The following is a 12,843-nucleotide window of genomic DNA, read 5'->3' on the forward strand; positions in this document are numbered from 1 at the left end:
CGACCGCATAAAACCAATGCATAATTCGTTTGCTCTCTTTCTGAAAATATTTTTTGTTAAGGTACCAGTATTAACTCATTTACATTTAGAAATTGAGATGACTGTAAGAAATACCAAGTAGTTAAAACGTAACGGAAATAGTTAATGCCGATATTAATGAAGAGGATCTATGAACATTTTTTTCGTCAAACGTCATAATTTTGATAAAATAAAAAGTTATGTTTTTAACACATTCACTTCCAATTGTAAGCTTCATTGTCGAACATTTACTGAGAAACACTACCTAAACTTCACATACATAAGAAAGCAAATTAGTTTCTGTGTTAATGCATCAAATGAATTACTTACGAAAGCGTATTTACCCACAAAATGTGTATTTACGTTGGGTTTATTTAAGAATTGAACGCATTTTTTTTTGGCTTTTATGCTGTATGAATGCAGATGGGCACGCGAGCAAATTCCATGAAGCGCGCTTGCGCTTCTTGGTTATTTGCTCGCTTGAACTATTGCGTTCATACAGCATAAATGCAAACTAAAATGCGATCAATACTTATATTTACACTCTACATAATTATTAATTACGATTTAAAAATAGCAGTATCTTCTGCAATTGAGTAATTGTTATTAAAGGAATGTAGCCGGCAACATACGTTGGTATAAAAGAATAGCTGATATTTGTAACGTCGTATATCATTGGTTAATGACGTCGCGCTAATCCAATCGGAGTGCAATATTGAAATAAAACTGCGTGTTATACAATATCAACGTCATGTTTAATCTATACAAAGGGCTAGGCTAATGTAAATATTTGCGTGTATATGTTGTCTATACATCATCGTCTGTTGGTTAAATTTCTTTATACAATCGTAACATTTGTTATTCAAACGCTCTTCTCCTAGTGTTGATTTATACACAACCAAGGTATACTAAAACGTACGTGAGAACCTAGGTTTATTTCGTAATGTACTAGGACATTTGTTTTGGTAGTGTTTCAAAATAGCATCTAAAATATTAAGTCAGGAGAGTAATGGTAAGATACCCAACATTTTAAAATCTATTCATAACGTCTGTGGCTGCCAAAATACCATAGCATGTACTTTTCATGTATTGGTTCGAGATTCTTAGAATCCTTTTGTCTCTTATTATTTCGTCGGTGTTTTTTTATAGATTTAAAAGCCTATTCCTTTCTGACTTTATTTCTGTTACAGTTGTAAGTATTGTCTAAACTATAAGTCTCCTTGTGAACAGTATATATCGTATGTTTACGTACAGAACAGTTTACAATGCACTTTGTCGTAGGTATCAGAAACGTTGTATTAAGTAGATGATGTTAGTTATGTTCTTAAATGTTTCAACATTCGATAAACATGCGTCGATTTGGAATAGGTATATTTCCTTGAATATCCGATAATGAACATGTAAAGTAGAACAGAAAGGCCGATCAGATACAACAATACTTATTTCTCCGGTGGTAATAAATTCGCGTTTATGAGACTGGTATAATTGTGATCGTTAGAACAATCAAATTACCTACATATTTAAACATTTTACTTCGTGGCAATGTATTGAGCAGTTGTAAAAATATCACGAAAGTTCAAAATAGTTTAATTTCTTTAGTTTTCGAGTGGTCTAAGCTTACTTGTTTGGCTTTTCTATCCTTTGTGGAGTCATGTAATATTCCAAAAGCATCGTTATGTAGCAGCAATTTACCCACTGTATGTCTGTCTCTACGAATGTCTTTGAGAGCTGAAAGGTACAGAATATGCTAAACGTATTGTTTCCTTTTAAGTTGAAACGACATAGCTCTCTTCAACTGTGTTTTGCATCGTTCTGTCCTTGAGAAATATAATAGCATCATATTTCCGGCTAACGGATGTCCACTACATCAAAACACACGCATCCCGACAACTCGGAATGAACACGGACGAGTTCTAGCTTTCTCAATTCTCACTTTGCCGTTTTGCCTCTATCCCATCAAAGGTGTTCAACGATGACTTATTTGTATTAGTGGTGCATCATTGGTACTTTAAGTACATAAACATGGATGGTATAAGACAATGATAAAACATCAACAAACGTTAAAATAAGAGCTCTGCCAGTTGCTATTTGTTGTGTGTTTATAAAAATAAGAACAATTATTAAATTTGAACAAAGATTGTTGCAAAATAAAATATGTGAGCGAGCAGGTTGTACTTTGGCCGTGATGAGAATTAAACATTTTGGGTATTGTTGTTAAATATTTGTACATGTAAAAGATTGATATATCGTTAACTGTTTTGACTTACTGGCAACTATCTTTCTTTATTTCTTCAAATGTTATTGATTATGAAAGTTTAGTATTTATGTAGTTTGTGCCTGTTGTCTGATGGCGTTGTATGTTTCGTTAAGTGTCTAGGGATGTTGGTCCTTGTGCCTTCCAATGTTTTATTTTAGGGCTCGTCCCTCTTTTTTATTGTTATCTCTTGCGCATACGATATAACTTAAACATGCTAAAGATGGTTATAACAATCCAAAATGAAAAGAAAAATGAAAAAAGCACAGAATCACTTGAACGGAAACTACTTTCTGTAACCTTTTTTCATCTTTTACTTGGATGAACAATTGGTTCCTTTATTGCTTTCATAAGATATTGTTGTTCTGGAAAACAGTTAAAAAGTGAAATAATCGTCAATCAATAAATTAGCATGGTGGAGGCTATCCTTACATACTTCAACATACAAATGTCCTCTTTGGTAATAACATATTGAAATACTTTTAATGAAAAGGGTATACCTATTTGTCCTATTATGACAGCTTCTTGAGCATGTTGACATTTTTCTACATCACTTTTAGAAAGGTATACATCACTTATTTTCTTGAGCTCAGACGCAAATGTTGACATAATATCTGACTCTGTTACTTTGGACGGACCTGAAAAAAGAAATAATGTTACACAAAGGCGATTAACTAGCGGAATAATGTAAATTACACTAGAGTCATTGCTCTATACTAACGTAAATTTAAGCATAGTATTTTTCATATGACCATACATTGTCATATGTTTATATATGACCTGATGGTCGCATTTAGTAACATACCCGATGAATCCATGCTAGGTAAAGTAGTACTTCGAGCGTGTTTGTCCGTGCTACTCATGGGTAAAAATGCATCTTTCAAACATTTTACTGAAAACAAATAGCAGAAACGATTTAGTCATACTAATATTATGTACAAATAAACATTATTTTCGTAAAAGCCACGTAACGTTATTATTGTCAGTTATGTGAACTGTTTCTTAAGAAAGACTGATACAATAACATGGTGCAGTGCATTTAAACCACAGCATGTATACACCCTCTTACATATATGCCATGTCATTCTATTTGCTATCACAAGAAATCATAAGATTTTATTTCTTACCTGCGTGTTATTCAAGTGTGCATGTTTGATTAAGAGAAAGATTGTCATTTTTAGATTTTTAAAACAGCAATTGTAATACTTTACATGTGCTTGAAAAGCAAAATAAAATTTGCTCAAAATTCATGGCCATCTCTACTTTTAAATCGTCATTTTCAAAACAACTTCGTAGTGATTTTTGCAGTGGAAGTGCAATTTCATTTAGTTTTCCATGGAGTACATCCTCGAAAAAATCCATATACGATGTGAAGTCAATGAAGCGAACGAATATACACACGCAGCCGTGTGTAGCATTTGTTGGTTCAACTGAAACAGAATGTATAAACATAAATATCAACACGTGTTTTCAAAAAAACAAGCAGTCCCGAATCAACTTAAGTTCAGAAGCGCACGATATGTATTACATTTAATTTTTTAACGCATAGTTCAATAGATAGACCACCATGTAATAAAAGTTCATAATCAATCGATCTATTTGCGTAATAGCTTAAGTAGTCACATAACCATAAAGTGAAATGAAGCATAAACAAATAAGGTAGAAGCCAACAAAGGAGCATATTGCTTTCTTTACCTCCTTTGTCTCTAAAACGTTTAAGAAGTGTCCTCACAGCATCTTTAAGCCTTGCGCTAACGAAATCGGAAAAGCCAAAACCTTCACTTTTAAGTAACTTAATCTCATCTTCAAACAGTCTCACTAATGTTTTCGAGATTTCAATTTCTTCTTCATGGCTGCAGTCTTGAAAGCGTAGCTTAAAGCTAACTTCCTCTGTGGCAAAAAAAATATAGCATATTACCTATTTTACTAAATTGTTTTGGTAGTGCATGGCATGGAATGTGTATACACTGCCGTTGTTAAGAAGGTAATAATAGTAGAAATGTTTGCATTTTTGAAAAATGAATAAATACTACAAAGAAAACAAATAAGAAGAATAATAAGCATATGCCTTAATAATTATAAAATAAATATTATTTAATTATATTCATAGGTATTGAATTGCGGCAAAAAATTATGTAGCGCCGAAAGATAAAAAATGTAGAATACAAAAGTAGCTCTACAACAACAGTGAATGACAAAACGCCACACAGCCTTTTTACATATACAAACGCGTTCTTATTATCCAACAACAACAGCAACAATAAGTTAACAACAACAGAAATAACACCAATATCAATAACAACAACAACTAAATACATTTAATCAAAAGTATTGCCTTATCAGCGAGCAGAACCCGTCGAATTATTCACGAAGGAACCATTCTCGAACTAATTTTGCCCAATATGCATATTTACGAGCATTTATGTAGCTATTTTATAGAGAATGTTGACTGCAACTTCACAACACTTTTTACAACAATTCAATGTACTTGAAACTTACGTCGTTGCTTTAAATGCGACTTGATTTTATCTGGTAGTGAGCATATAACAGCTTTAATATCTTCTAATTCCTCATGAAATTTGCTCATGTTTTCGTTCATGTGTTCTGTACAATGAAAACAAAGAATTACTGACAATAGCTAATACTACCAATGATTACATCGAACAACGCGTATATCAGTGTTGCCTAATTTAAATAAATAATAAATGTTTAATAAACAATTTCTAATAGTAATACTACATTACACTGTAAATCAAAATGCATTAGTACTTAAAACATAAACTGTTTAGCAAAATTACCTTTCAGATCTTCAACAATGGATTTATCTTTCAAATATAGTTTGTGGGAAAGTTCGAATGCTTTTGTAACCTGTTTGCTCACTGGTCGTTCAGCTTCGTCTACTTGCTGCTTGATTTCTGCCTTCAAGTGTTGATCATTCAGATAATTCAGCGCATTTGCAATGAATGTCTTTAAGACGTTCGCAAATTTTAGATAGTCACTATCACTAATAATTGGCTTTGGTAAATGATGAATTGCATTTCTTGTTAAACGTACATCATTCACATCGTTGTCTTGTTTAGGAGGCAACGTACATACGGTTCTTAGAATGAAACAGAACAATGTGAGATCCCACTCGTCCAGATCCGTGGCTTGATTTCCTTGCGGAAACAGAACGCTACTGAAACGCTTCCCAATATCATATAAAAGTATCTTTCTCTTTTGGGTTAACAGCAGCTGATCAATCGTGTTTCCGTTGGTACTAGTCTCTCTAACTAAAAGAGCTTTTTGAACGTCTACGACAACTGCCAGTATCTGACATAGTTTTGCGTAATTTTCGCCTCCCAATTCCTGACTACTGGCCATGTTTTAGGTGCATTCGATTCTGAAATACAGACCAAAAATAACAAACAAGTAAATATGATCAATAATGTATGGCAAATAACTTCATACTTGGCATTTCTGACATTCATTCAATTGATATTTAACATAACTAAAGGTTAATGAAACATTATACTTTCTTAAATTAAGCGTTGCGGGAGAAAAGGACAATTTTCAAACTTTGACAAAATTAGCATGTGTATATTATTTTAGCTTGCTTTGTTGAAATAATTATGTCAATTATTCAACTGACTTAAAGAAGTTGAACGCTGATATTAAATATCAGCATGCATGTTATTCTTCTAGACTGACTTTATTTAAGGATTATTATATTTTGAAATAAAAGGTGCATGTTAAGTTGGCAAAGGTCTAACGATGGACTGGAAAGACGGTCCCTAACTGCATTAGTAAGGCTTTAGCAGTTAATTGATTTTGCACATTTTTCGACAGAGACTGTGGTCAATAAAGCCTCTTCCGATAGGCATGCAACTGATTTCATTTTACAAGACACGCGACAGAGATAACTAGAACTCCGTGAATTGGATTTGTCGTCTGTCTGCAATGTTTTCGAACCAAATGTTATACCAATTTAACAAAACTTAGACTTTTATACAATAAACATGTATGTCTTTTTCCAATTTTCAAATAATCTGCAAAAAGTTAGAGTACAATTTGATAAGAAATTACTTAGCAAACTTTAGTTAACAATGAGTTTGACCCATGCTCTTCTAAATTAACGTATATATGCAAGCTGCTTAATTATCATAATTATTTGTCACAATACATACTTTCTCACTGAAGTAAACGAGCAGAGACCATTATTCTGTAATAGCAACATCGACCCAAGCTTAGAAAAATGCTTCACGTGTTCCAATTTTATCACAATTATCTCTTTCCCTACTGATGACTGTCTGTGTGTAAAAACGTACCCACTTGATTTACAAAGCAATAATATATATTTGAATAACAAACACCACATAAATTATACGGCCATATGTTTTGTGTTCCTCAATAAATTAGATTACCGGCGTATTTCAAATTATTAGATATTTGCGACTCGAACGTTGATGCTTGTGAAAAACACATCATGGTTAACTTAACTGTATGAATAAAACAGTTTTAAGTGCATACAGATACAAAAAACAACAACATTTGTTTGCTCTCAACCCTCGATATGGATAACATCAAACAATTTCCCTCGAGCTCGCGTACAAGTAAATGGCCATTATCATTAGCACAGTCATTCTAAATCCATCGTTACTATCCTCGGTCCACTTAATAGCTATCCCCTGTGCAGTTATTTTTTTGCTCCATATATCCCCAATACACCGCCAGGGCTTCAAAAGGTATGAATTTCTCCGTAACAACAAAACATTGATATCTTACACATTACTAGATAATGTTATTACATAGAAATCGCTCATTTCAGTTTTTATTCTGATTTTCAATTTGCTGATTTATGTTTGAAATCGTACCATATAAATGGACATTTGTGAGCGATCATGCAACTTTCGGATATAATTGGGCTATTATACAAAAGAGGAGACACATTTCCATCATAGTCGTATATTGCATAGGATCAAGTTATTCGAAACTCTTCGATTTTGATAAATATATAACCATAAAATACAAAAAAAATGATAGAAAATAGATGTGTCAAAATCAAACGCTTATCGATTTATCACTTTTTGAGTTATATCCGGTGCCGATTCCACCACAGTGTATACTTCGAAAATGAAAGAAGGAGGTATTTACCAGCTTTATCAATATTTAAGTGAGGGAATTATTGTCAAAAGCTATTTAAGATCTGCTTATTTATCTCGGTTTTATTTACAACTTTAGGAAACCATTTAGCAAAATAGCCTTACCAGGTCTAATTTGCTTCATAAATAGTGTTGCTGTAACTAGTTTAGTAAGGCCTTTTATTTTTTTATTGTTTGTTTAACGAACCGCCATGACTGAATTTGTTCGAAGGAGGAGGAAATAAAATTTCACAATCTTGTTTTATTTTTTGGTAGGAAATGAAACATAAGTATTTATTAAAAAATTGATACTTTAAACACAAAACAGGGATGGATTCTGACCACCAGTGCTATATTAAACAATACTTTTCTTCCAATCACTGAACAACAACTGCCTGAATATTTTTGAGGGGCGCCCCACGGACAGCGGCGTAAAAACCACCCCTATCAAAAAAGGGGTAATAAATAAATAAATGAATAAAACTAATAAACTCGTGAGCTTCGACACTCGTGAAAATATGTTTTACAGCAAATACAGCTTACCTCGTACAAATGACTTGGCCAGTATGAAACCTTATAAATAACATTATAGTATAACTGTGTCTAGAGTTGCGGACATTAAAATGGATGTGCATTTTATAAAGTCTTATATCTGCATGGAATAAGCCTTTTACCATCGGAAAAGAGGAAGGTAGTAATTTTAAATAGTTTTACAAAATAAAAGAAACATACATTGGATTTGCAGATTACAAACACTTTGCATTGTAAGTATTGTAGAAATGTATAATTTATATAAATCAATTGTTTTATTTGTAATAATTAGGCTAAATGGCCTTTCCCTAATATTCGGTATTGTTAATTTCGTCGTGAGTTCTTTTTTACTTGTGAATGTTTTATTTTAATATCTGCTTACTCATGAACATAATGTCTTTATGTGCTGTGAATAAACTAAACTAAATAATATATATTCAAACATTTCAGAACAAATAAAAATAAACATTACCGTTGTTTTTTATCGATCAAAGCTGTTCTCCGATTTCTTCTGCGGACGAGAAAGAAAGTGTGTATGTGAAACTACAGGGGTTTTCCCATGGCTTCTTATCTAGCAAGAAAATAAACATGTTCTAGATCCTTTACTTAACACTTATAACGTTCTTTAAACGAACAAGTTCTTTATTTGCGCTAGTAGGCAAAATAAAGCTTTTTATATAAAGAATTATATGTTAAAATGTTCTCCTATACGCATACTAGAATAAGTAATACGGTGTATGTACATATAAGCTGTTCGATGTTTGGCTACATTTTACATGAGAGAGTCAATTTAAATTTTCAAAACGATAACGCATTAACATTAGCAATGTAGGTCGAACATACTGATAACAATAAATTTGCCAAAACTCATACTCTTCGGTTTGATAGATATGTTTATCAATTACTTGATATTTTGCGAAATGGTATAAAGGACAATCGCCTAGCTAGAATGGTTTTGAGAATGTTTAAACATGGCATTGTATTAATTGAATCGTGGTTGAAATATATGTTCAACACTTTTTTAAATCTAATATTATTATGCTTAAATATTGACAAAAAAAATCATCATTTTACCAGATACGACAGATTGGTCATATTCGGCCATATTTGACCACTGATGCCACCAAAACTCTTATAAACTCGCTTGTGACATCACGGTTAGATTATTGCAATGCTCTTTTGTATGGCGTGCCGAAATCAAACTGCAAACTGTTCAAAACCCAGCTGCACGTCTCATTACGAAAACAACCCGTTTTGAACACATAACACCAATCCTTAAAGATCTTCACTGGCTTTAAATACAAGATAGAATTAAATATAAAATTATCATTCCAACTTTCAAGACCTTGCATGGGCAGTCGCCGGTTTACATGAGAGACTTAGTAGAGGTTTACGTGCCAACTAGAAACCTGAGATCAGCAAGTGCAGCAACCACCCTTGTGTCACAAAAATGTCGACTGGTCTCTTACGGTGATAGGAGTTTCAAAGTTGCTGCTGCAAAACAATGGAATTCTCTCCCGGAAAATCTCAGAAAAGATTCATCACTTAATTCAATCAAAAGAGCTCTCAAAACACACCTTTTCAAAACTTCCTACAACGTATAGATAACAACCGTGACTGTTTTATCCCTACTATTTTTACGATACAGAACTACAGTAACTATATATATATTTGGTTTTAGGTTGTTGATTTCTTATTCTTATTTTCTTTTTTATGCTTATTTTATTGCATGTATCATTTTAAGACATTTTATGTGTGTGTGTTTTTACAAAATTCGAGTTTCACTTGAATTGTTTTAATATGTTAAAATATGTCATTTTTGTGATTTCTTCATATCTGCGATATGTCACATGTTTAATTGTAAAGCGCCCTTGAACGTTTATTCTTATGAAAAGAGCGCTCAACAAATCTGGTATAATAATAATAATAATAATAATAATAATAATAATAATAATAATAATAATAAAACTTGACTACTTTGACTTTGAAAACAGGTAAATTTACCACTTTTAAATTGATTAGTTGATAATGTGTCGCATCAAAACATGAAACAAGCTATTAGTATGCGTTGTATCGAACATGAAACAAAGCTTAAATTTGTTATTATTTTTAGTATGCGTCGAAGCGGACTTTAAAGCTTAAAACTGTTTGCATGCGTCGTAGCGAACGTATGCATGAAACAAAGCTTAAAACTATTGGTTTAAACAATATAAGTTAGCGTTGTATTGGATATAAAACAATGCTTAATCCTATTATAATGGGTCGTAGCGAACATGAGAAATGCTTACAACTATTATAATGCGTCGTAGCGAACATGAAAAAAGCTTAAAACTATTATCATGCATCGTAGCAGACATGAAATAAAGCTTAAAATTAGTTTTATGTGTCTTAGCGAACTTGAAACAAAGCTCAATCCTATTAGTATGTGTCTTAGCGGACATGAAACAAAGCTTAGAACTATTAGTAAACGTCGTAGCAAACATCAAAGAAAGTTTAGGACTAGCATAACGTGTCGTAGCGGATATGAATTAAAGCTTAAAACTATTAATAAGCGTCGTATCGGATATAAAACAAAACTTAAATCTACTATTCTGCGTCGTATCTAAAACTATGAGTATGCGTTGTGTCTAACATGAAACAAAGCTTAAACTTATTAAAATGTATCGGAACAATGATTTGAAACAATGCTTAAAATTAGTATTGTGCGTCGTATCGAACATGGAACAAAGATTAAACCTAATATGATGGGGCATGGCGAACATGGAACAAAGCTTAGAACAAGTATCATGCGTCTTAGCGGATATGAATCAATCTTTAATTCTTTAAATTGATATATAACCTTAACTTCTTCAAGTTGGAGTTTATTACAAGGTTTAAAAAAAGGTAACATTTACCACAAAAAATATTTTCCTGTCATACTGTAATATTTCTTTTATAACTATGTGTAGTTTTAGTCCAAAAGTAGCAGCATATTGTACTGTCCTTTATTTTCAAACAATACTTTAATGTATATCTTTTAGATTTTGTTGAATAGGTGCAGACTTTTTACCATTAAAGAGTGCTAAAGGTGTTCTAAATGTTGATATTGCTGTAAGAGTTTTAATAAAAAGGCTGTTTGTGTAAGTGTTACGCTCTAACTCTTGGTCAATTGTATATCTATATGCATGGCATGCATCTATTTCATGTTTCCATGCATGAATGATCACATCAATGTCAAGGTCAAGTTCATTTCAATGTTATTTCAATTTTCATCCCTTTTTAAATTTTATTATGGTATGTTCATTTTCAACATGTGATTGCAGAACTGGTTATCATGAACTTATTTACATTTCAGTATTAGGTCAGTTTTCAGAGAAAGATGTCAGAAATTCTTAAAACGATTTGGTGTCATACTAGTACACGTTGCATAATGAAAATAAATTGACGTTACCAGTAAGCTTTCCAGTTAAATTGTTGACTTTATACCTACATCTTAATACAACTATCGTTTCTATTATACTTAAATTTTAAGTTAACCCACAGACAGACCTCAAAATGGTCATAGTTATCTTTAAGGTCATAAGACAAAAATGTACCTTGTTGGAGTGCTTTCTTTGTTTTCGTCTATAAAATAACTCCAAACTCTGAACGGTAACCAGCAATCCACTTAATACACATGATAGTTATTTGACATTTCCATTGTCAACAGTTACGTGTCCCTCTACTCTCATTATTGAAACATGTACGAGGTTATGGTGCTTTATTATATAGATTACTTTTCGAAATTGCCGATCTATGTAGTATCTGTTTAAAGGTATTTCAAGTTCGGTTGTTTAAAAAGATTAAAAAGTGGTTTAATTTATTTAAAATTATAGGATATACTAGTCAATTTAAAACTAAGAACAAAATTCTTATTTCATTGGCCAAAAATATCATATCATATAAATATGTATCACCCGTTATGTGTCTTGCTTGGGTATGTTTTGCTCTAAATATAATATGGGATGGCAACGAGTAGTTAAACTTGTACTCGAATACTCGGACAATCTTCCGATCGAGTCATTGGGTACTCGATTACTCGGATAACTTGAATTGGTTTTCGGGAAAGACAAGTTCGTGTTTACTAATATCGTTCATGTACATTGTGCGTTGGTCGATGTATTGGCCATTTTCATCTTTAAATAAGACTGTCATTATGTACCTAAACAGAAAAAATAATAAAAAGAAAACAAATGTTTTTTTCATGCTTTTAAGTTGTCCTTTCAATTTCATTGTATACATATTGTGTAGTGGCATTGACCATAATGTTAAAGGCTACTCACACTGGTGTGTCTCCACGTAGGAACATTAGGCAATGAAGAATAGGTTTAGGGCTACTCTTGCTGTGCGTATGTGCGTAGCTTAATGAAGGGATTAGGGGCATTGACCAACATGTGAAGGCTACTCCCACTGTTGCAGCTCAACGAAGGGAGTAGTGGCATTGACCATAATGTTTAAGGCTACTCACACTGGTGTGTCTCCACGTAGGAACTTAGGCAATGGAGAATAGGTTTAGGGCTACTCTTGCTGGTGTATGCATCAACTCATAATGATTAAGTGTGACCTTGACCTTTAAGGTAGGGATACGGGTCTACCAGCAGGTAGTGCCTTAATGTTCCGAAAATATGTGCCAATTTATTTGAAAATCCAATTGTACATGAAAACGTTTCAGTCCGAACATGACCAACTATATCATATCTACATAAATACAGCATTCAATAATGACAAACCTGCTAATGTGATCTTGAACTTTGAGGTAGGGGTCTCCACGTAGGAAGTAGAGGCATTGCCCATCATGTTTAGGGTTACCCTCACTGGCATAGCACCACGTAGGAAGTAGAGGCATTGGCCAACATGTTTAGGGCTACTCTCACTGGAATAGCTCAACGTAGGAACCAGGGG

This window comes from Mya arenaria, chromosome 7, assembly GCF_026914265.1.
Source record: "Mya arenaria isolate MELC-2E11 chromosome 7, ASM2691426v1".
In the NCBI taxonomy this organism is placed as follows: Eukaryota; Metazoa; Mollusca; class Bivalvia; order Myida; family Myidae; genus Mya; species Mya arenaria.